At 36.8% G+C, this 25,873-nt stretch overlaps 1 pseudogene; it reads right to left on the bottom strand.

Moving 5' to 3' along the window:
• Positions 1–4,231: 4,231 nt before the first annotated feature.
• LOC143611020 (LOB domain-containing protein 25 pseudogene) lies at positions 4,232–5,392 on the bottom strand (annotated as a pseudogene).
• Positions 5,393–25,873: the final 20,481 nt, after the last annotated feature.

Genomic DNA, 25,873 nt, shown 5'->3' with positions numbered 1-25,873 from the left:
AATTCATATCTTTCCCATATTTAACAGAATCATTTGTCATTACAGTGAAATTTGAAATAACAGACTTTGGAGTGGAGCAATTCGAATTCGAACTCTTAGAACTCTCAACACTCTTTGATTTCTGAAAATTTATTTTTCTTTTAACAGTTTCTAAATCATTTGAGTGCAAACCTGTCATATTAGCTTTGAATCCTTGAGTATCTATGACCCGTTGTACAGATACTCGTGGTTTCCTAAAATAAGCATTTTGTTTAACCACTGGATTTGGTTGAACCCTGTTACCTTTCACCTGAGGGACTTGTTTATTAACAGCACGGTAGTGACACTCCTTTGCAAAATGCCCTCCTTTCCCGCAGACGAAACACGCCTTCATACTTCTTCTAGTGTCAACGTAAGCACTAGCCTCATGTTGGAATTCCTTCTTATGAAAGGTTTTTCCATTCTTCTTGCCCCTTGGCGCAACCTTCTGATTTTTCTTGTAATAGGGGAACATATAGACGATGAACACAATTTCTGGCTATATGTCCTGACGTGCCACAGTGGTAACATGTTTGCCTCTTAATATAAGTAGCACCCGATGATTTATCAACACATGGAGATCCGGAGGATCTATGAGGACGAGACTGTCCTTGTTGTGCTATTTCTTACGTGCCTTTTCTTTGTTGCCACAACTCTGTGTATTATTATTAGTATAATTTTGAGTTGTGGTATCATCTGAGTTTGATGACACGTTAGAAAAGGATTCATTTTCACTAGCCTGAACTCCTTCACTATCAGAAGCAACATCATTTACTCTATTTGAAGCAACATTATTTACTATATCTGCACATGAAGTAGAAGCATCAAAATTGTTCACACATTTAAAAACAGGCTTGATTTCCTCTAGGGATCCTGATCCAACAGTTTCAGATTGAACCTGTTTACCATACTTCATGTCTTTTATCTTTTCCTCCTGTTCTTTGGTGACAGGGGTAGGGACATAATTGTGGTTGTAAGGTGGGGGAACTTGACTGTATCCTATTCCCTCACCTTCATTTCCTTCCACCACAATTGGTTTTCAATCATTGAGTTAACTACTTTACTGGAACCATCGAATTTTTTAAAATCAAGTTTAGCCTTTTCAAACTTGCTAGTTAGATTCAAGATTCCTAACTTGGAGGCTTCCAGTTTAGCAGTTAACTCAGCAATTTCTTGTTTAGCATCATGATGGTGACAGCTCTTTATACTAAAATCAGACTTAAGTTTTTTAATGTCTTTGTTAAGCGATTCTATCTTGTCTAGAAAACCCTTTTCATTTTTCTTAAGTTTAAAATTCTCTGATTTTATTCTTTCCATATCTCTGCTTGGACTGTCATTATGAAGTTTATACATTTCTATTTTCTCACCACAATTTAAAGAACATGGTTGAAAAACGAGTTGTGAAAAATCCATTGAGTAATTAATCAGATTAAACTGATTTTCCCGCCAAAATTTCCCGAAAAAATATGTTCGCCAAAATTCTCAATAAAGATGTCCCGCTCAAAAGAGGCGTCCAGGGAAAAATTCGTTCAAGACAACTTTTTTCGAATTTCCCGCCAAAAATTAGCCGAAAATTACCAGAAAAAAAATTGTTTTCGCCAAAATTTTCAAAAATGAGTTTTTACTTATAAGGAGTATTCTGGAAAAATTTCGTTCAAGAAAATTTTTCCCGCCAAAAAACTTTTTTTTTTTAACCGAGAACTCTTTTGACCGAGAACTAAGTTTGGCCGAAAACAGATGTTGACCGAGAACACTCTTTGACCGAAATCACTTGATTCGGCCGAAAACCCCTTACAGTTGACCGAAAACCACCAAAGTTGACTGAGAACCACAAGTGTTGACCGAAAACTATAGTTGTTGACCGAGAACAAGAGGTTTTGGTCGAGAACTCAGTTGGTTGACCAGGATTGACCGAAAACCACTCTTGCTCACCAATTCCTTGACCGAAAACCACTCTTGTTGACCAATTCCTTGACCGAAAACCACCCTTGGTCGAGAACTCAATGTGTTGACAGGCTGCTGGCCGAGAACTGAGTTTGTTGACCAAATTAGTTGACCGAAAACCAAAGGAAATCTTCAACAAGCTTGTAACAAATTTCCAAAAATATGGGATTCGATCTTAATTTCAAATCAAAGTCAATCTTAGCAAAAATAAACCCGATCAGTTTCTCGCCGGAAAAAGGATTATATTCTTGTAGTTCCGAATCGTTGATATCACAATAACGAGCCTGAATTCGTCATAGGCTTTGATACCTATTGTGAGTCCCGAATCTGGATCACTACAATATGATATCAACCAAACGAGTATTGGTGCGGAATACCAATGCTCGGTTATTCAAGAACACAAGAAATAACAAGTAAACGAATACAAAGTTGCTTCAAAACACACGTATATATATTACTTGATAATACTGAGAATGAACAACCTAGCTCTGCTCACTCTCTGCTAATGTGAACAACCCCTATACTATACATTATGTAAACTATATATAGGGAAACCAAACACCTAGGCCCATATTAATCACAAGCCCACCGAGAACTCTTCGGAGTTCTCGGTTTACATGGCTAACCCATAGTCCAGCCCAATAAACACATAACTAAGCTCAAACCACCAAATATGGACCCAACACATACACTAATACAAGGGGGTGTACTTTCATCTTTTCGTCCGAAATGTGATTCTTTTTCTATCATTTTATTTAATGGATACCTCAGAGCAAAAATTAAGACACCTTTAGATTTTATTAAAATCCCAACACCTTAAAAAGTCAATTTAATTAAAAGCCAACACCTCAAAAAATTCACATTTAATTAGAAGTTTAGATATAAATTAAAAATCCAAGTTAATTGGCATGCTTATAAAAAGATAAGAAATTAAACAAATAAACATTCGCATGCGCCCTGCGCTCTTCGACACTACAGTCCATCATCGACCACTACTCAGTCTCTATCCAAATGTATTCTTCTAAGTACGACTGTTTGTATCTTGTTGACTTTTAATTTTAGCGTTTATATTCAATTGTGCCAATTGTATTTGTCTACCACAAAAGGTATGGAACTGGATTATATGTTAGGGTTTGTTACTAATTTTAGTTGTTATTGTGTATTTTATTATAGTTTACATTGTGTTTCTTTTAAAATAAGGGGACTTGAAACTTGGAGCATGAAATCATATTCTAATTAACATGTTCTTATGGGCAAAATTTTTAAATGAAATTCAAAGAAAATGATTACATTGATAGAAATTCAAATTATATCCAAATGTTAATTGCTAATGTTATGCAAGAAAAGGATGATATTGCCTAAATATTCTTTCCACTTCCATTTCTTCGATCCCAAAAGACAATCGATTTAAATGATCTTCATTCAGAACGCTTTTATAGGTCATGTACTGGTCATCACCCTAATAAAATAAAAGACATGAGAAGAGCATATCTTGTTCACACACACACACACATATTGGATATCCCTGAGTTTTTGTTGTAGGTGCGACTTCTTAATTAGATATTTCATAATTCATAATTCCAAAATTACTCTCCTTTCCATGCTCGTTAATTAAAAATATATATATACGGTCACCTTACAGCATGGACATGATATATGTCTGATTCACCCATAAACACTGAATAGAAAGTTAAAAACTGAATCATTGTACATTTTGAAATATAGTAAAATTTGACTTTAACGAGCTAAAACATTAATTAATTGCAGTTATCAGCTTTATTAAGTGTTTCTTCTTTGAGGATAATTGTTTTGACATCGTTGAAGTGTTTTAACCTACAACAGTTATGTAAAAGGTTATAATTTCAATCATAAAAAAAATAGACTTTAGGAATGATGAAGTCATGAAACCAAAAACCAACTCTATAAGTTGAAAGTTGCTAGCATTAAAAACAAATATATCAAGATTCTTCAAGCTTTAGAACACAAACAGTATTATATACATACGTACGTAATTATGTAATATATTATGTAAATATATAAATATATACGCGCACTTGTTTTTTCATAACCAATTTTATGTCGAGAATTAATATAAGAACTGCATATATTACACTGGGACACATTAGTGCCATACACCAGCCAGCCAATTTTGTATTATATATAGCTTAGCCACTAAACCACTGTGCCAAATATATATTAGTTCTAATATAAGCCATCAGATGGTTTTATATATAACTTCCATGTGGCCTTCATAGACATTGAAAGAAATTCATATCTTACCACCACCACCACCACCACCACCACCACCACCCAAATTCCCACCTGAACTAGATGGATTCCACTGATGATAATCGGCATAAGGGTAAGCAAAAGAATGTGGTGCTTGGTAGAAACCACCACCACCATCAGTAGTACTGTTTCCCATCCTCCTAGCAGGGTAATGATCATTGGCTCTTTGTGGTGGAGTAATCGGCTGAATCGAACTCGAATGAGCTGACCCCAAAGGAAACCCTGTATGAATCTCATGGCATGCATATCGAATCAACTCCGCATTGGCGGCATCAAGCTCCTTTTGAATCCGATCAATCTGTCTTTGAAGGAAAGAAATGGCCCCAACACACCCGTAAACAGGATCCCTAACACGAGCCTCGGCTTCATATGCGAGGGAATTGACTGCATCTTCTCTCTGGTGAGGCAGCAGATCATTGAGAAGCTTAGTGACGTTGCTGGCACCGAAGATTTTGTGGACGTTTGCGAATTTCTGCGGCTCCTCGGGAGGAAAGTAGGGTGCAAAGATGCAATTAGGCATGCATTTTCTCCTCAAGAATTTGCAAGCAGCACATGGAGAGTTGCAAGTGCTTGATGAAGACATTCTCCCTCTTCTCCTTTTGTTTAAACTGCAATCAATAATATATCTATTAGTTAAGAATATATATGCTGCCTGCAAATTCTTGAATTTCAAATGACCAATTTTGTATTTCAAGAGTACCTTGCAAGAAATACTAAAGGTAATGTAATTAACTTATTACCCCTTATGTGGATCTTGAATATGTGACATACTATATAAAGTTTTTGCTATCAAAAGTACTCTTTGGTGTATCATTGTTGCCATATTATTAAGTTGGATTTCTATTCTGAGTTTGCTTTCATGTAGACACAGAAACATCTTAAGATTGCCAATAAATGCTCAATGAAGACTGTCCTTTATCAATAGTGTGTAGTGTGTCTATATAGACAAACACACACACACATGTATACAAATGTCAATTTGAATAATTAATAGATTGGATAGCTCGCAGGATATGTTTGCTTGTAGGAGACATAGATCTGATGAATTCAAGTTGTATGCAACAGTTTTTCAGAAATTCTCAAATCCAAAACCCTGATCTCTCTCTCTCTCTACTCAATCTTTTGACCTATACACATGCATACTTATATAAACTTGATCAAATCCATATATATTAGTTTATAAAATTAGAGTTTAAGCTTGTTATTTGACTTTAGTATATATTTTCAAATTCTTTATTAACATGTTTCTTGGGATTAGTAATAACATGACATGAGCACATATTTTCAGAGAATTAAAGGAACGAAAACCCTAGCAGATCACAGACACATCCAAACTTTACAAGTAAAGACAAGACAGAAAAGGAGAAATGCCCTAAAAGAAAAAGAACAAAAGGAGCTTCATATGAACATGTTTATGGATTTAGTGGCTAACTAATTCTCTTTCATCTTAAGATTAATTAAATTGGACAATCACCTATTTTTCTTCTTTGGCTATTGGATGATTGATCAACCAGTCTGCCTGCAGTTCAAGATAAAAAAAAACATAATAATTAAAAAATTCAAAAGATAACATTTGAAACTTCAACCTCAATAAAGAAACATTCTGGAAACCCTAATTTAAAGGGGAGATAGAGAGGGCAGACCTGCAAGTTGATGAGTAGTTTATGTAGCTTGCAAAAGGTTAAAGAGGAGAGAGAGAGAGAGAGAGAGAGAGAGAGAGACTGAGAGAGAGATGAGGGGAAACAAAGGGTATTTAGTGGATAGGAGGTAATGAAGCCAAAAGGACAAAGGTAATGAATCTGACATATAAAAGCTTTATGTTTCAAGATATTTGAAATGTAAAGGCAATCATTTTTTTTTCTTTTCGAACGAACAAACACTAGTTAATTCTCTAGAAAACTCTCAGATGGATTTAATGTGTGAGGCCTAATCTACTCAGTAATACTTCACCCAGACTTAAATCAAGAAATATGGCACATGATCGTAGGATTCGAACATGTGGTGTCAAGCAATAGAACCTTATGTGAACGTAAGGTAAAATTCTTGAACACCTAGTGGTGATGCAATATGACACGCAATCTAAAATACAATGTTGATATAATAATAATAATTACATGACGGGTGGCTATATATGTAGGGACGTACCAAATTGCAGCTGACTCCTACACTGTACCCATTGGGTTGCTCTTCTTATGCCCAGGCAACAATTAGCGACATTTTTTAATTTAAATTCTCGTTTCAAAATCAGTGTTTTATTTCACACACACATGTTATATATATAGCCATCGGTCATGCAATTATTATAATATATATTGAAAGAACAATGATTTCTTACAACTAGAGTAATAAAGCTATTCTGAATAGAGTTAAAGCTGCTCACTTCAGTACAGATGTAATGGAAGAAAGTTACTTCTTTTTTGGTCCTTTCCAAATGCAATTCCTTTTATTCATCATGCAATAGATGTATCAAGCTAAGCTTCTTTATGGATTATTCTTGCTATTGTAATTTGTATGATAATTAAAACTGATCTACTAAACATCGTGATTAACACATTAATGTTAGTTTTACTTGGAAAACGCAACCCAAACTCAAGAGTCAAGACTTCCCTAAAACATATTATAGTAGGTGGCACAATACTCCGTTACCACCAAACATCCAACACATTACATAAATCTCACATCGACCCTACACAAGAGAACTGTTCTCATGTAGAGGTATCCTATCATCCATAACATTGAATACAAAACGCGTTGATAGTAATAGAGATCCGGGTTACGAACCCAACATCTTTCATGTCCATGGTTAATATGGATTTTGCAAAGGGTGATACAGTCATTCCTCTTATAGACTCTTTGTATTCGATAGATTTGCCGCACCACCACAATCATTATGTGGGATCTGCCTAAGGTCTCTTTAAAAACACTGGGACTCATCATCATCATTGATAAGGTTGCCTAGGCATCCGAAGTAGCACATGAGTTGCTTTGATACCATTTGTAACCTTCGGCTGTTCGTATCATCAACATTGTCCATCTAGCCCACAAATTTGTTTTCGATTTTGAGATTGAAGACTTCGCAAAAGGTAAGCCATCCTTGTATAGTGCATGCTTAACTATGAAGTTATCTTCTTTTCCATATCCATTGCGCCCGAAATATGTTACTGGTGTGTGTGTGTTGGGAGGCTTAAGAGAGAACTCAAAAAAAGTGTGGAACTCTTTATTTTACATGTAAAAAAATACTAGAGTTAAGTGTCATTTTAGTACATGTGGTTTGGCAAACTACGCAACTTTAGTACATATTCTTTATTTTGTGCAAATGGCTGCCTCAGTTTTAAAAAACTTGCACTTTTAGTACTTTTTTTCTAACAGCGTCTATTTTTTCTTTAGGTCAGGGATAATTTGGTAATTTCGTTATTTTCTTTGTTTTTTTCATTCATTTTAAACGATTATATCTTGTAAACTGGCTATATGGGTTTCCACAAAAAATCAATTGCCGGCGTGTATTGGATTTCGGTTTTCAGAATCATAATGTGTCATCGGAGTTTCACCGGAAAACTGACTAGCGGCCGGCAGAGGTCGCGGTGGCGCCGACGTGTATTGGATCTGGGTTTGTGGATTCGAAGTCAAAATGTTGGTAATCGAGAGGTTGATTGAATACATGTTGTGTACTTCTAATGAATTGATGATTGATAAAGTAGAAAGGCTTTGGGGATTTATGATTTGGATTTGATGTTATGATTTGGGGATTTAGGATTTACTAGATATAAGCGTTTAAAATAAATGAAAAAAATAAAGAAAATAAAGAAGTTACCAAATTATCCCTGACTTAACGGAAAAAATAGACGGGTTGGAAAAAAGTAGTAAAAATGCAAGTTTTTTAAAACTAAGGTAGCCATTTGCACAAATAAAGAATATGTACTAAAGTTGCATAGTTGACCAAACCACATGTACTAAAATGACATTTAACTCAAAATATTTAAAAAAAATCATTTTTCATGTAAAAAACACATTTTTACATAATCATTTTAGAGCTTTTTACATAAAAACAGATGCAGAGGCCGTTTTCAAAAAATATATAAATATTTTTAGTTAAAAAAGTTTAAATTTTTTTAACAAAATTGATTTTTTTATTGGAATGTTTTCTGCATGTATTTATAAGCAAAAACCCAAAAAATTTTATACTAAAGATAAATTTTACATATGAAATCGAGCTTTATATTATTTTTTTACATGTAAAATGAAGAGTTCTCTAGTTCCTAACTTTTTTAAGTTCCCCCTTGAACGTGCCCATATATATATAGAGGTGAGTTCATTGTGGAACTCCAAAAAAAGTGGGGAACTGGGAAACCCTCTTCCCAGTCCTTAGTTATTTCTCACATCCTTATGATACACCCTTGATCACATACATCACATCATTTTGGGAAAAAAACCTACAAAAAAAATAATTAAAAACGTTATACGAAAAAAAAACAAAAAAAATAAAAAATAATAAAACCAAAATGTTTATCTAGCATCACCTGTTAAAAAAAAAACAAAAAACAAAAAAAAATCTCTGTTTAGTCTTTAGGTTTAGTTTAGCTTTTAAGGATTGGTTTTAAGGGATTTAAAACTTTAATTAAAAACATGTAGTTGAGAATGAACTTATAGAGTTTTTTCAACTTAAATGAGTTTTTATTTTATCCTAACCGCATATGTATATGTATATGTAGGCTTAAGTTCAGGCGATAAACTATCTTAGTGCGAGAAATGCGAGAAATCATTTCAATCAATCAAAATTGTTCTTTTTATTTTTTTTTAGTTAATTACAAGGGTGTAATGGTAAAGCTCCAAATTGTTTTATTTTGGTAAGTATTTAAGTTTGGAAGTTTGAAATACTATGTTACATTTTTTTTCTTTTTTTTATTTAAACTTATTTGTTTTTAATTCTGTTTAACATTATTCAGATTTTTTTTAATTATTAATACATAAAAACGTGGGAGGATTGAACTTTACTGATTCAAAGATGATTAAATCATACGCTAATCATAATAATATTATATTATAGTAAAATTATACGTAATAGCATTTTTTGGTAAACGTTGATACAACCCTTGATCACTATTATCATATTGTTTTGACATTGACATTATTCGATTTTATACGAACGTAATAAAAATTATAGTTTTTAAACAAATTAAAATAAGAAAAATATGTAAAACATTTCACTTATTTCTTAAAGCATCAAGCTTATGCACCGTTGTATTTTCTTCCTTTTGCCAGTCCCCTTCGAAAACACACACACACTATATATATATAGGGTAACGATCCTAATAGAATCATTTGGAAATTGGGAACTTTGAAAACCATTTTGAGCCACAAAAAAAACCTCTAAAAAATATTTAAAAAAATTATAAACAAAAAAAAAATTCGTATTATACACAAGTTCTTTTACACGTTTGAAGCTTATCATAAGCTTATTGATGGCAATTTGTTTATCGTCAACCGTGTGCTTAAGCATTGAGATCGTTTTCTCATCTTGTAGGATTTTCACTCACAAATTTTTTTCACACGTTTGAAGCTTATCATAAGCCTCTTTAATACTTTGATAATCATGAAAAATTTTGTTATAGTTGGATATTAAAGAATTAATCACAAATTCTTTTTCATCATATGACTTACAGATACGTTTAACCTCTTGAGTAGAAAATGTTACCTATCCGGCCATGTTTGCATGATGAATGGATCCACTTGGAACATCTTCACTTCTCCTTTCCTCAACTGTCGTTGGAACATCTTCAGCTGACACAGTTTCTTCACTCATTTCTTCACTGTTTGATTCCACTTAAGATTCATCAGATACGTTCTCATCTTCATCATTAACTCCAAAATCAATCTTTCCATGAGGCTTTTCCTCTCCATTAAACCAATCTGCAAAACTTTCATACATATCAGGAGGAAAAAATGATTGAAAGAATTCATTTGGAATAGAATCAAAACTCTTAGGAGATTCTGTCTCCTCGGTGTTAGTCTCATCACAAGATCCATCACACACACTATTTTCAACATCAATGGCATCATCTACTATATCATTTCCATCAGCATCACCATTTTCAACTTCTTCCACCGCTACACCTGCATTCTTAACATTTACATGTACCTGTTCTCCAGCTTGTTCCTCACCAAATACCTCAGCAACATTGATAAATGTCCTGTTTGTTGTAGTCCCTACCAAAAGGATTAGGACTTCGATTGTTGTATAATAATGAAAGTCTCCCATTCATCAGATAGAGGATTAGCAAGTTCGTCAATGTATTCATATTCTTGCTTTTCAATGCCTAATATTTTCATTTCATTAACCAAATGTAACACCGTAAAAATTTCGAGTTCAAAGTATCAACTTTCCAAATTCTAGGGACTAAAATTGCCAAAATCCAAACTCGAGGGTTAAAAATAAAAATTCTGGTTTCCTGACCCATCGCGTTACGCGATGAGTCAGAAGAGACTCCCATCGCGTACCGCGATGGGATGTCGGACAATTTGTGACACGTGTGCCACGTGGCACACGGTGGCACTATGTGCTGCCACGTGTCACCACGTGGCAACACTGCCGCCACGTGGAGCAGCGCCTGCCACGTGTCGACACGTGGCAGGTCTACGCTGTGCGTCAGCAGACCTATATTGCGGTACGCGATAGGTCTGCTGAGGGACCCATCGCGTACCGCGATGGGAACCAATTTGAGGCCTATAAATAGCGGCCAAGGGCAGATCATTTCCACATCCCACATCTGCTCTCTCACTTCTCTCTAGCCTCTCTCTAAAACCTATAAGCGATTGCCTCGATAAGCATGCCACGTTCCATCGTTTGTGTACCAACGTTTCCTTTAGAAGTTGTGCCACCCTCCACCCACATACCAAGAAGGTGTTGTTGAAATGGCAATGAATCTCGTAAGCGTGTCGACGAGTACTGAAGTTTGGTGTAATCGTTTGACGATCGAGAAGTAAAGCGGCGTCGGAGTGCTGCTCAAGTCCCTAGGATTTTGGTACGCCACTAAGATTAGGCATAATATCGAATTCAATATTATATTCAAGGCTTTGGCCTTAAGTCGAGGTTATACTCGATACCTCGATAAAAGAGAAAATAAAACATAACAAAGAAACGAATGAAAATTTGATTGTTAAATATTGTGATACATATATATGTGTGTATGTATATATGATTATATTCTTTGTTATGAAAATATTATTTAAGGAATAAAGAGTATTCTTAAATAATAAAAGAAAAGAAAAGATTACGTTTCTTAGAGAAGAAGAAACGTCGGGTTTTCATATATACTAAAGGTTTATAATTTACTTTTAAACAAGAGGTTTTCAAGTAAATAAGAATTGAACTAAAGATTCAATCGAGGATTGAGATATATGACTAAAGGTCTTAAGCCGGATCGTATATCCGACTAACAAATATTTATACTCGTAACTATAGGTTCGAGATAAAGAAAGAGAAAGACCCTCGGACGGTGAGTGAAGCCGATCCTAAAGAGATAAGGTGAATACACCACCAAACTTTTAAACTTGTTTTCAAATGAGTAAAACTTGATTGTTTACAAGGAATTATGTGTTCCTAAAACCGTTATACCTATGGGTATGAACCTAGCCCTCAGGTTGTGGTATACATATGTCTGGATCCTTACATAGGTGGTACTATGCGATGTATGGGCATGATCGCACCACCCTTGGTCGTAGGACGCTCTCCTGCGGGGAGTACGACCGTTGTGTATATTTACGGGTACTTAATTAAGTCAAACGCTGCGGTGTTTGTGAGGTGACCTAGTGTAGAGGCTCTAGTTGATAATGTTTTATTTTACATTGTTATTCCTAAGCCACGTTGGGCCGAGGCCGGCGTAATCTCGAGGGGTAATAAAGTAAAAGAAAGTATTTTGCGTCAGCGTGTTCACCAACATTCGTTGCTGACGTATTTTCTTACCTTTTGCAGGTGAACAATGATAGCGCTTGGAAGTATCGAAGTGCTATTGATATATCCGATGGCTCGGATTTCTTTTGTAACTTAATATATGAACATGGTGGTTTGTAATTATTAAAAACATAAATATTTTGTAACTTAAGCGGGTGTTATAATCCTGTCTTTTGAATATATATACATATTACACTTTTGATCCTTAAAGTTTATAAGTCTTCCGCAAACTAACGCAACTCTGATTTAATTACAATCACGATACCAACTTATGGGTCATGCTCCTAGGCCTTAGATGGGGGTGTGACAGGTTGGTATCAGAGCCATCGATCTTAGCGAATTGGGTATCATAAAACAATACCCAAGCTTCGATCCAAGTATAGGAAATAATTGATTATGTGTTTTAGGGATAAGATAGGCTGGTAACCTTTCTTTCCCACTCTACATTCTAAACCACCCATAATATTAGATGTCGTTCAAAGCTCATATCGAAGAATTTGTACGCAAGGCAAAAGAGGCCGGAATTGCCGAACCTTACCCCGAAGACAACATGAGTGATGGATATTATGAGGCATACTTCAACCAAGATGTGGAACACGACTTGTCCAAACCCGTGTACTACCCCGGAAGTCGACACTATCCGTTAGATGTTCCCGATAGTCCACCAAAGCAAGGAATTGAACCACCAAGACACTCAAGCTACCATCCACCAACCCTACCGATGTCTCAACCTTCTGAAGTACCGACATACCAACCATCGGAGATTCCCACTTACCAACCCTTGGAGATACCACAATGTTATCCGGCCGGATACTTACCAAACTCTCAACCATCCTCCGAGTGGATGAAATATCTCTTTGAACAGCAAGAGTGGCATGCCAGAAGCTCCACTTTCAATGAAGTCAACTCCCAACCAACCAATCATGAAGGACCATCCCATAGACCTAAGATGAGGGTTATGATGCCTACTGAGACTTTTCATATGATACCAATAAACAATGAAACCACACAACCCATGGAGGAAGAGGAACCGGAAGAAGAGGAACCAGAAGAAGAGGAGGAATCCGAAGAAGAGGATCCTGAAGAAGAAGAGGATCATGATTAAGAAATTGAGGAAGAAACGGAAGAAGAGCATCCTGAAAATCCCAACGAGATGTCAAGCTCAATGGAAGGATCACTCACTTCCCACCAACCAAGCTTCGTCAAGCTTCCCACCATTTCAAGGAAGGATCCTGAAAATCCAAGAGCAGGCCGATGAGATCCGCGAGCAGAATCAAGCTGCCAAGACCTACCTCTACCTTTCATCCGATATGGACTATGTTCCGTATCCAGAGCCGAGGAATCATTACGAGATGGTGACTCTGGGTTACCGTGTCCCACCTCCGCAGTATGGATACCCCAATATAGTCCCTCAATCGTATGAAGAACACCTGGATCGCGCGTTGCACGAAACCGATGACTGGAGGAAGAAGGTAGACGAGGAAGAGAAGAAAAAGAAGAAAGTTGGAGAAACAATCCTTCGTAAGTGCAACAAAATATCGAAAGTTGTGAAGAACTGAAGATGGTGGAATGTAATAAGAAGACTGTGTGTAAAATAGTTCTGTATGTTATGTGTATAAATAAAGAACGTTTGAAACGTTCTCTTGTAATGAGAGGACGAGTTATATATATCGTTGAAATGATATATATATATATATATGTGTGTGTGTGTGTGTGTGTGTGTAATATAAAATATACATATCCGTTTGAGATATGTATATATGAAATAAAATGTGTGTTTAAAATAAGAAATGTTGTTAAAATTTCAGACCAAATTAAAAAGAAAAAGTAAAGTATGTCTGAACAAAGTAACAACAACGAGAACGCTCGGAAAGAAAAAGAAATGGGAGATAAGGGGAAAGGCTTTAAGAACGAGCGAGAGGAAGAAATTCCTGAGAAATACATGAATAGAATCTAAAAGATGATTAAAGATGCGGTTTGGGAAGAATCCTCGTTTAGATCTCAATCTCGACAATCTAGACATTCCCGAACTGTTAACCCCTCCGTTCATCCATCTAAATCTGTTAAATCTCGTCCTAAACCATTACATGATGAAGAAAGCGATCATGGGTCTAATGCCGACGAAGGTATTAGGCAAAAGTTTAAAAGGATGAAAGTTAGTGGGTGTACGTTCAAAGATTTTAAGTACCATGGACCGAAGGAGTTCCATGGTGACAAGGGAGCCATCACAGCCGTGAGGTGGCTAGAGGAGATGGAAACTTTTGTTATCACAAGTAAGTGTTCCGAGGAGGAGAAGATTCAATACTCTGCTCTCATGTTGAAGGGAGAAGCGCACGAGTGGTGGAATGCGCTATTGATGAGTAAAGGAAGAGACAAGATGTATAGTTTGTCGTGGGAGGAGTTTAAGGCCATGGTGATGGCGAAGTTTTGTCCGATGCATGAGACCGACCAAGTTCAAACGAAATTTCTTAATCATAAGGTCATGGGGACAAATCTTCGTGAGTACAATACTAAGTTCCTTGGGTATTGTCGTTTAGTTCCACAGCTGGTGAGTCCGGAATCCAGCAAAGTTACCCGATACATTTGGGGACTTCCGCGGGAAATCCGCGACATGGTGAGATCTCTCCTACCTCAAACCGCTAACTCCTCTATGGAGTTGGCCGGTTATTTGATGTGCGGCATGGTCCGCAATAAGGAAGAGGATAAGAAGGTGACACCAACAGCTGCTCAAGGAAAGACTGGAGGAAGTTCCAACTTTAGAGGCAAGGGCGTAAACCGAAACAACTCTACGCCATGCAAGACTTGTAGGAGGTACCATAAAGGCCGATGCAATTTCGCCCCGTCTCCTAAAGTCCATGAGTCCTGTAATCGTACAGGACATGATGCTGCTAATTGTTGGAAGAATAGAATGACTTGCTTTAATTGCAAGGAAATGGGCCATCTAAGTTTTGAGTGCCCAAAGAAAAAACCTGCTGCTGGTGGTGCGGGTGGAAGTGGCCAAAACAAGAAAGGAAATGCTCGAGTCTTCGTACTCGACACAAAAAGGGCCGCTGCTGTGCCGGAAACCATAACCGGTACGTTTCTAGTCAACGACACCTATGCTAGAGTTTTATTTGATTCGGGTGCGAATTTAAGTTTTATACATTATAATTTCTGTAGTCTATTAAACGAACCATTAACTAAATTAGATAAAACTCTAAGCGTCGAGACTGCTTGTGGAAAAATCGTTAAGATCTCCGAAGCCCTTGAAAACGGAAAAATACTTTTAGCTGGTTATATTCTACCTATTTGTTTGTTACCCATGATTCTGGCTGGTTTTGATATTGTACTTGGTATGGATTGGTTATCCGATAACCATGCTCGTATCATATGCAATAGCAAAACTGTTGAACTTCAATCCCCCGATAAATGAATGATTCGAATTGAAGGGGATAAAGACGTTGGCCAAGTTAGCATAATCTCCATGATTAGGGCTAACAAATGTTTAAATCAAGGATGCCTCGCATTCATTTCCTATGTCACTGAAGAATCCAAGCCAAAAGAAATCAAAGACGTTCCTATTGTTTCTGACTTTTCTGACGTCTTTCCTGATGTACTTCCTGGTATCCCTCCCAATCGTGAAGTAGAGTTTAGGATTGATCTTATTCTTGGTACTGCTCTGATCACCAAAGCTCCGTATCGTTTAGCGCTGACTGAAATGAAGGAGTTGAAGAAACAGCTCGATGAGCTTTTGGAGAAAGGTTTTATTCAACCGAGTTCGTCGCCTTGGGGAGCGCCAATTCTATTCGTCAAGAAGAAGGATGGTTCCATGCGAATGTGTATTGATTATCGTGCGTTGAACAAAGTCACAATCAAAAACCGATATCCACTCCATCGTATCGATGATCTTTTCGACCAACTTCAAGGTGCTAGCTATTTTTCTAAAATCGATCTTCGTTCTGGCTATCACCAACTCAAGGTTCAATCCGAAGACATTCCAAAGACTGCTTTTCGAACAAGATATGGACATTATGAGTTCACGGTTATGCCGTTTGGACTTACTAATGCTCCAGCTACGTTCATGGACATGATGAATCGAATCTGTAAGCCTTACTTGGATAAATTTGTTATCGTCTTCATCGACGACATACTTATTTATTCTAAGTCAAAGGCCATCATGAAGTCCACCTCCGAACATTGCTTGAAATTCTTAGAACCGAAAAGTTGTACGCCAAGTTCTCGAAATGCGAGTTCTGGTTGCACGAGGTGCAATTTCTTGGTCACGTCATTAATGTTAACGGTATTCAAGTGGATCCTGCTAAGATTGAAGCTATCTCTAAGTGGGAGGTCCCGAAGTCGCCAACCGAGATCCGAAGTTTCTTAGGTTTAGCCGAATACTACCGTAGGTTCATTGAGAACTTTTCTCGAATCGCCGTTCCTCTAACTTCTTTGACTCGTAAGAACATCAAGTATGAATGGGGAACGAAGAAACAAGAGGCATTCGATATACTTAAACAAAAGCTCACTCAAGCACCTATCTTGGCTTTGCCAGAAGGTACTGAGGATTTTGTGGTATTTAGTGACGCATCTCACTCGGGTTTAGGATGCGTACTTATGCAACGAAAGAAATTAATCTCTTACGTCTCTCGTCAACTCAAAGTACACGAAAAGAACTACACGACTCACGATCTAGAGTTAGGTGTCATAATCTTCGCGCTTAAGATATGGAGGCACTATCTCTATGGAGTAAGATTCACCGTGTACACTGATCATAAGAGCTTGAAACATATCTTTGATCAAAAAGAGCTCAACATGCGCCAACGGCGATGGATGGAAACGCTCAATGACTATGATTGAGAGATTATTTATCATGTAATGAGAGGACGACGTTGTAGCCGATGCCTTAAGTCGTAAAGAACACGAGAAACCAAAAATAGTTCGAGCATTGCGTTTAGAGCTCCAAATTGATCTTATTGAGCAAATCAAGTTAGCTCAAACTCAAGCTATTAATGAAAACCAAATCTCTGATGAGAAGCGTAATGGCACCATTGACTTGTTAGTAAAAGGTAATGATGCTATGCTCATAATGGGAAACCGGATTTGGGTACCAATCATTGGAGGTTTGCGTGAGAAAATTTGAGCGAAGCTCACAAGTCTAAATACATGATGCATCCCGGAAGTGAAAAGGGATGTCGCTTCGCATGTTGCGAAATGTTTAACTTGTTTATAACTTAAGGCTGAACACCAAAAGCCTTCAGGATTGCTTCAGCAACCCGAACTTCCCGTTTGGAAGTGGGAGTTAATCACTATGGACTTCATTACCAAACTCCCAAAGACGACTCGACAACATAATGCAATATGAGTAATTGTGGATCGCTTAACGAAGTCTGCACACTTCATACCCATCAATGAGTCGTACTCAATGGATAGACTAGCGCGCATTTATGTAAACACCATTGTCGCTTTGCATGGAGTACCGCTGTCTATAATATCTGATCGAGACAGTCGTTTTACGTCTCATTTCTGGAAAAGCTACCAACATGCTCTTGGTACGAAGTTAAACCTGAGCACTGCCTATCATCCGCAAACGGATGGGCAAATTGAAAGAATGATTCAAACGTTGGAAGATATGCTACGCGCTCGTGTGATCGACTTAGGTGGAAGTTGGGATGACCACTTACCCCTAATGGAATTCTCGTATAACAATAGTTATCACGCAAGTATTCAAACCGCACCATTCGAGGCATTATATGGTCGAAAGTGTAGGACGCCCGTATGTTGGTCTGAAACCGGAGATAATCAATTGTTTGGACCCGAGATTGTCCAAGAAACAACCGACAAAATTCTTCAAATTCGAGGACGACTTAAAACGGCGCGCGATCGTCAAAAGAGTTATGCCGATGTCCGGCTTATGCCATTAGAATTCAATGTCGGTGACAAGGTTCTTTTGAAAGTCTCGCCTTGGAAAGGCATTATTCTCTTCGGTAAGAAAGGAAAATTGAGTCCTCGATTCGTTGGACCTTTTGAGGTACTCGAACGAATCGGCAATGTTGCATACCGTTTGCGATTGCCCGAGGAAATGCAAGGAATACATGATGTATTCCATGTTTCGAATCTGCGTAAGTGTTTGACTGATGAATCTTTGGCTATGCCAATAAAAGACGTTGAAATTTACAAGAACTTAAAATTTATTGAACGTCCAAAAAAAATTGAAGATTTGAAAACAAAGAAATTGAAAAGAAGAACTTTGAAAATTATGAAAGTTAAATGGGACTCGCGTAGAGGGCCTGAACATACTTGGGAACTCGAATAAGAAATGAGAATGAAATACCCCCAACTATTCTTGTAAAGCAATCTCGAGGACGAGATTTGTTTCAAGGTGGGGAGAATGTAACACCGTAAAAATTTCAAGTTCAAAGTATCAACTTTGCAAAGTCTAGGGACTAAAATTGCCAAAATCCAAACTAGAAGGTTAAAAATGAAAATTATGGTTTCCTGACCCATCGCGCTACGCGATGAGTCAGAAGAGACTCCCATCGCGTACCGCGATGAGATGTCTGACAATTTGTGACACGTGTGCCACGTCGCACACGGTGGCACTATGTGCTGCCACGTGTCACCCGTGGCAACACTGCCGCCACATGTCGCCACGTGGAGCGGCGCCTTCCACGTGTCGACACGTGGCAGGTCTACGCTGTGCGTCAGCAGACCTATATCGCGGTACGCGATAGGTCTGCTGAGGGACCCATCGCGTACCGCGATGGGAACCAATTTGAGGCCTATAAATAGCGGCCAAGGGCAGATCATTTCCACATCCCACATCTGCTCTCTCACTTCTCTCTAGCCTCTCTCTAAAACCTATAAGCGATTGCCTCGATAAGCGTGCCACGTTCCATCGTTTGTGTACCAACGTTTCCTTTAGAAGTTGTGCCACCCTCCACCCACATACCAAGAAGGTGTTGTTGAAATGGCAATGAATCTCGGTAAGCGTGTCGACGAGTACTGAAGTTTGGTGTAATCGTTTGACGATCGAGAAGTAAAGCGGCGTCGGAGTGCTGCTCAAGTCCATAGGATTTCGGTACGCCACTAAGATTAGGCGTAATATCGAAGTCAATATTATATTCAAGGCTTTGGCCTTAAGTCGAGGTTATACTCGATACCTCGATAAAAGAGAAAAGAAAACATAAAAGAAACGAATGAAAATTTGATTGTTAAATATTGTTATACATATATATGTGTATAAGTATATATGATTATATTCTTTGTTATGAAAATATTATTTAAGGAATAAAGAGTATTCTTAAATAATAAAAGAAAAGAAAATATTACGTTTCTTAGAGAAGAAGAAACGTCGGGTTTTCATATAAACTAAAGGTTTATAATTTACTTTTAAACAAGAGGTTTTCAAGTAAATAAAAATTGAACTAAAGGTTCAATCGAGGATTGAGATATAAGACTAAAGGTCTTAAGCCGGATCGTGTATCCGACTAACAAATATTTATACTCGTAACTATAGGTTCAAGATAAAGAAAGGGAAAGACCCTTGGACGGTGAGTGAAGCCGATCCTAAAGAGATAAGGTGAATACGCCCCCAAACTTTTAAACTTGTTTTCAAATGAGTCAAACTTGATTGTTTACAAGGAACTATATGTTCTTAAAACCGTTATAACTATGGGTATGAACCTAGCCCTCAGGCTGTGGTATACATATGTCTGGATCCTTACATAGGTGGTACTATGCGATGTATGGGCATGATCGCACCACCCTTGGTCGTAGGGCGCTCTCCTGCAGGGAGTACGACCGTTGTGTATATTTACGGGTACTTAATTAAGTTAAACGGTGCGGTGTTTGTGAGGTGACCTAGTGTAGAGGCTCTAGTTGATAATGTGTTATTTGACTTTGTTATTCCTAAGCCACGCTGGGTCGAGGCCGGCGTAGTCTCGAGGGGTAATAAAGTAAAAGAAAGTATTTTGCGTCAGCGTGTTCACCAGCATTCGTTGCTGACGTATTTTCTTACATTTTGCAGGTGAACAATGATAGCGCTTGGAAGTATCGAAGTGCTATTGATATATCCGATGGCTCGGATTTCTTTTGTAACTTAATATATGAACATGGTGGTTTTTAATTATTAAACACATAAATATTTTGTAACTTAAGCGGGTGTTATAATCCCGTCTTTTTAATATATATACATATTACACTTTTGATCCTTAAAGTTTATAAGTCTTCCGCAAACTAACGCAACTCCGATTTAATTACAATCACGATACCAAGCTATGGGTCATTATCCTAGGCCTTAGATGGAGGTGTGACACCAAATGGCAGTATCTTTCAATCAATTGTGCCATAGATTCTCCTTTGACCATAGTGAAAATATCAAACTCTTTCTTCGGTAGAGCCATTTTGGATTTTCTCATGTCAGGATTTCCTCTGTCTTTGTTCAATAAAGCTTCTCAAATTGAATGACATGAGCCATTGTGTTGTAACAGCTGGAAGATCTCAGATTTAATGGCTTATTGAAAAAGATTTATCATCTTCTTTTCCCTAAGAAATCTTGGTTTCTCACCTTTAGGAATTTGGGATAACTGATAGCTTGTACTAGGGGTGTTTTTCGGGTTATTTATTCGGGTTTCGGTTTGATCGGGTCGGGTTTTTCGGTTTGAGATCAAAAAAAATTGACACGAGAACCGACCCAAATAAGTTCGGTTTGTTCGGGTTTCGGGTTAAACGGGTCGGGTTTCGGGTTTAACAAATTAAAAAAATTTATCCAATTTTAACAATATAAAAAAAAAACCATATTCTAAGCCGTTATAAAATTGTAATATACAACCATATTCAATAATAACTTATAATATTTAGCAAAGCATGAAATTTAGGTTGTAGCATGTGGATTAATACTTGTGTAGATTGAAGAAACATGGCCAATACATATTGGTTTAAATACTATACTATTTAAGTTTTTGAATTGAAGATACATTCTCAACATGCTATATGGTAATTAATACATTGGGATCCAATGTGATAGATCCAATATTAATTGGAGTATTGAGAACAACCGAACAAGAATACATGTTGTCACTATGTTACTTCACCGGTAAACTACCCTATAAAAATAAGGATACATACATCGACGTATCATACTTCGGGTTATTCCGGTCAACCCGAATAAGGGTATTTCAACCCAAATACCGACCCGAATATTTTATCTCGGGTTCGGGTTAAGAGTTTAATCGGTTCGGGTGAATTCGGATCGGGTTATTCGGGTCTCGGGCCACTTCGGTTCGGGTTCCTTATTCGGGTATGGATAAAAAACACACCCTAGCTTGTACCATTCTCATTTAGTGGAATAATGTATTCCACCTCAACCGCTTCCCAAGCATCATAATTCACAGCTTGAACATAGGTCTCAAGCTAATCAGCCCAACTTGGACAATCTTCCATCCTTAAAAGCTTCGGGGGGCTTAATAGACGTTCCCATTTCATTCTCCAAATTGAAATTCTGAATTATTGGCGACGGGTGTGTCACGAAAGCATTCAATTCTTCCATCGTTGCACGAAAATCAAGAAAACAGCTTTGATCAGCGTATATGTTTTAGGAAACGTGGTAAGTATTAGCGTATAATTTTTTACAACGTGTAAGTTCCTTATACACTTATACGCTGGATAATCCTCTTCGGAGAATACCTTGAACCGTATAACTAACAACCTTATATGCTTGTACACCCACTTATACGGACAAGCCAACTAACACGGAGAAAACATATGCTTATGTGGACAAAAAGCTTATATGGATAAACAACTTATATGCCAAGATAACAACTTATACGGTGATCACCCAACTTATATGCTGCATATTCTGTTAAAATGAGCATGATCTGAAAATTGATTAACTTTAATTTGATGAATTCACTCGTGCAGAAGTGATCAACATATGTAAACTATCATGATACTGAGATTAATTTGAATTTGGACCGTAAATGAGTGAGTAATTTAAGAATTTAGTATCGGTTTGAAACTTTGACATTCAAATCTTCAAACTTCAAGTTAATGTGTTCAATTCAATAGCAAATTCGAGCCATAATCTCTGATACCACTTGAAAGACCTCATGCCCGATCATAATACGGCATGATAAGGATTGATAAATTTGATCACTATACTATATCCTATGGCGGATACATATAATATAGGAATTGACCACATGTTCACTCTATTAATCATCGTTGATGATCTCTCTGTCAAGATTACAAAAAATTGCTTCAAAATATGACAATAACATGCTATTTATACATGAGCCTATGGAACCGCACGTATAAGTCTTATACGTTGGTTAAACTTATACGGTCCTTAACATATTTCTATTATTGACATTTCAGCCCCTTTAACATGCTACAATCACATATTTAGCCCATTAACACTACAAGACCTAGCATTAGACAATATGTTCTAACAAGATCATGTGAGCAAAGAAGTACAAAAAGATGTTGAGAATCAAGTGGGGCTTAAGCAATGAAAAAGAAAAAAAATCAAGGTAAAGCATTTACTAAAATACGTTCTAATACCCTAATTTTTATTTTTATTTTTACTTATTTATTTAAATCTTGTTTCAATAAATATTAGAAATTCCTTCAAACACAAATGAACTAATTGAAGATGATGTGAGCAAAGAAGTACAAAAAGATGATGAGATTCAAGGGGACTTAACCGATAGAAAAGAAAAAAATCAAGATAAATTTATTAAATAAGTTCTAATACATTCTATTACCCTAATTTTTATTTTTTAATTATTTAATTAAATCTTGTTTCATTAAATATTAGAAATTCCTTCAAAGACAAATGAATTGATTGAAGATCATGTGAGCAAGAAAGTACAAAAAAATGTTGAGGATCAAGAGGGCTTAAGCAATGAAAAAGAAAAAAAATCAAGGTAAATCATTTACTAAAATACATTCTAATATGTTCTAATACCCTAATTTTTATTTTTTTAATGGTTTAATTAAATCTTGTTTTAATAAATATTAGAAAATCCTTCAAACTCAAATGAACTGATTGAAGATGACGTGAGCAAAGAAGTACGAAAAGATGATGAGATTCAAAGGGACTTAATCGATGGAAAGGAAAAAAACCAGCATATACTAAAAATACGTTCTAATACCCTAATTTTTTTTATTTTGTAATCAAATCTTGTTTCATTTAATATTAGAAAATCATTCAAACACAAATGAATTGATTGAAGATGATGTGAGCAAAGAAGTACAAAAAGATCATGACATTCAAGGGGACTTAACTGATAGAAAAGATAAAAATCAAGGTAAGGAACGATTGATTATCACAAGTTTGCTAACACGTTCTAATACGTCCTACTATAAAAATAATATTACGATTGCAGCAAATGATACATTGACTGATGTAGTTGACAAAGAATGTGAGAAGGAAATCTGTGTTGACATGGGGTGTGATAATAAACAAGTTCAAGGTAATAAAAGATGAAATTTCTCTAATTATGGAAAAATAATAGTTGTTAATAATTAAACATTCTGTTACGGTTGTAGGTACATCAACAAAATATGATGATGTAAGACAAACAAAGGATATCATTCAAGGTTATTTATTTAAAAACAATTGATTATAATACACAAAAAGACAAAATTTTTAAAACAACAAAATATTTGTAGTCACAACAGTTGAAGAAATGAATGAAGAAAGAGGAAAAACTGTAAGACCCCGTTACCGGTAGCCCTACTTTGGTGTTGGATTTACTCATAAACACAGTTCTTAATATCAGAGTTAATTAAAACATTCGCGGAACATTAAAACTTCAACCATAATATATTACATAATCTTCAAATCTTGTCTTATAAAACATTCATAGTCATTTAAAACAAAACATAGTCTTTAAAACATCACAACATTTCTTCGAGATAACAGTCTCTTCGATTCCATGCCATGTGTCTTCAATCATGCTAGCTGCCTCAACCTATTTGCCTGCGTGCATACTAAAAGTCAGCTACGCTGATTGAGTTCTAGTTAATCACATAACTTACTTTACATACACATACACGTGCCCGTAGGTACGCATTATATACTTAACCTGTCCATCAATCTTTCATACACATACATATCTAACCTTACGTTATAAAGAGCGTTCGCCCTACGTGCCTCGGATATTATTAGGGTCCGGTACCCTCCATCATCGGATATTATTTGGGTCCGGTGTCCTCCATCCTCGGATATTATTAGGGTCCGGTACCCTTCATCCTCGGATATTATTAGGGTCCGGTACCCTTCATCCTCGGATATTATTAGGGTCCGGTACCCTTTCTTCCATACCTTTTTAACATACTTTTCTATATACATAATCGTAACTTTGGCACATACATACACCATTCATTCTTCATATTACAACATACATATAACATCAACCATTTCCTGGCAGTACATGCAATTCCGAAGATCGTTCATGTACCGGCAAGAAACCATTCATACATTTCACATAATACATATATGGCATACACTTATCACTTAGGATAAGTGTATTAACTAATCACATCGAGTATGCACACAGCCCCGAAAACATAACAAGGAATGGGGCTAGAAACTCACCTGAATGCGATTACATTCGCCGTTAATAGGTATTCCCTTCTTTAGCTGTGCGCGACTAACTGTATAACAATTACATGTATCAATTAACTATTACTACCCATAACGTATTTCTATCTTTAATTATTACCCTCAACGAACGGGGGTCCGGGGGCATCGCCCCTGGCAGTGGGGTCCAAGGGACAGTTATTTCCATTAACTGTCGTAACACATTTTCTATTAAGATTTTGAATCATTAATTAATTTACTAACTCAAAAGTTCAAGGGCTTAATTGCAATTAATTCATTCTTCTTCTAAGTTCAGGGACCATTCTGTCATTATGTTAAACTTCTAGTTCGTCCCAGTCCTTTAACGAATGGGGTTCATAGCGAATGAACCCATTTATTACTTTATAACGAATCAGACCTTATTCGTTTGGTCTGGTTAACGAGTTGAACCTTATGAAGAATTGAACTCTTACAACGAACCAGTCCTCTTAACGAATTAGATCTTTTAGCAAACTGGACTCATAACGAATTAGTCCATAGCGAACCAGTCTATGCAACGAATTGGACCTTCCAATTCGTTATCTTTTAAGTATAGCGAATCAAGGGTAATTCTCTATCTTCTTAACGAATGACTATAACGAATGTGGGGGGGGGGGGGGGGTTAATCCGTTATCTTTTCCTTAACGAATCTGGACGCGAACTAAGGCTAGTTCGTTATTCTTTCCTTAGCGAATCAGGTGACGAATTACTTCTAATTCGTTAACTCTCCGTTAGCGAACTAGGTTTAGGTTAGAGAATGTCAGAAACATTCTCTGAAGCCTAACCTCGTACCAAGTTTTTCCGGCGTCGTCATCGCCTGAAAACCGCGTTTTCACCGGAAAAACATTTTTTAACTCGTTTTTCACCGTTTTTCGTCCCGTTCGATCCAGATCTGAGCTAGGGTGATCCCTAAGCTCATCTTAGGTTCGGTTTATACCCGATTCCATCTGGATCTCGTGACTTAAACGGTTTAATGGTGTCGGCTCGTCGTTTTGTGACCATATCTAACGGGTTAAGCTCATACAATATTAAACTATCATTACCTCGGATCGGTGCTCGGTTTCCTTCTT

The sequence above is a fragment of the Bidens hawaiensis genome, unplaced genomic scaffold (genome assembly GCF_021521415.1).
Source record: "Bidens hawaiensis isolate Kalapana, Puna unplaced genomic scaffold, B.hawaiensis_p1.1 tig00029001_1, whole genome shotgun sequence".
NCBI classification, from domain to species: domain Eukaryota; kingdom Viridiplantae; phylum Streptophyta; class Magnoliopsida; order Asterales; family Asteraceae; genus Bidens; species Bidens hawaiensis.
This window is presented reverse-complemented; position numbering and strand designations above follow the sequence as displayed.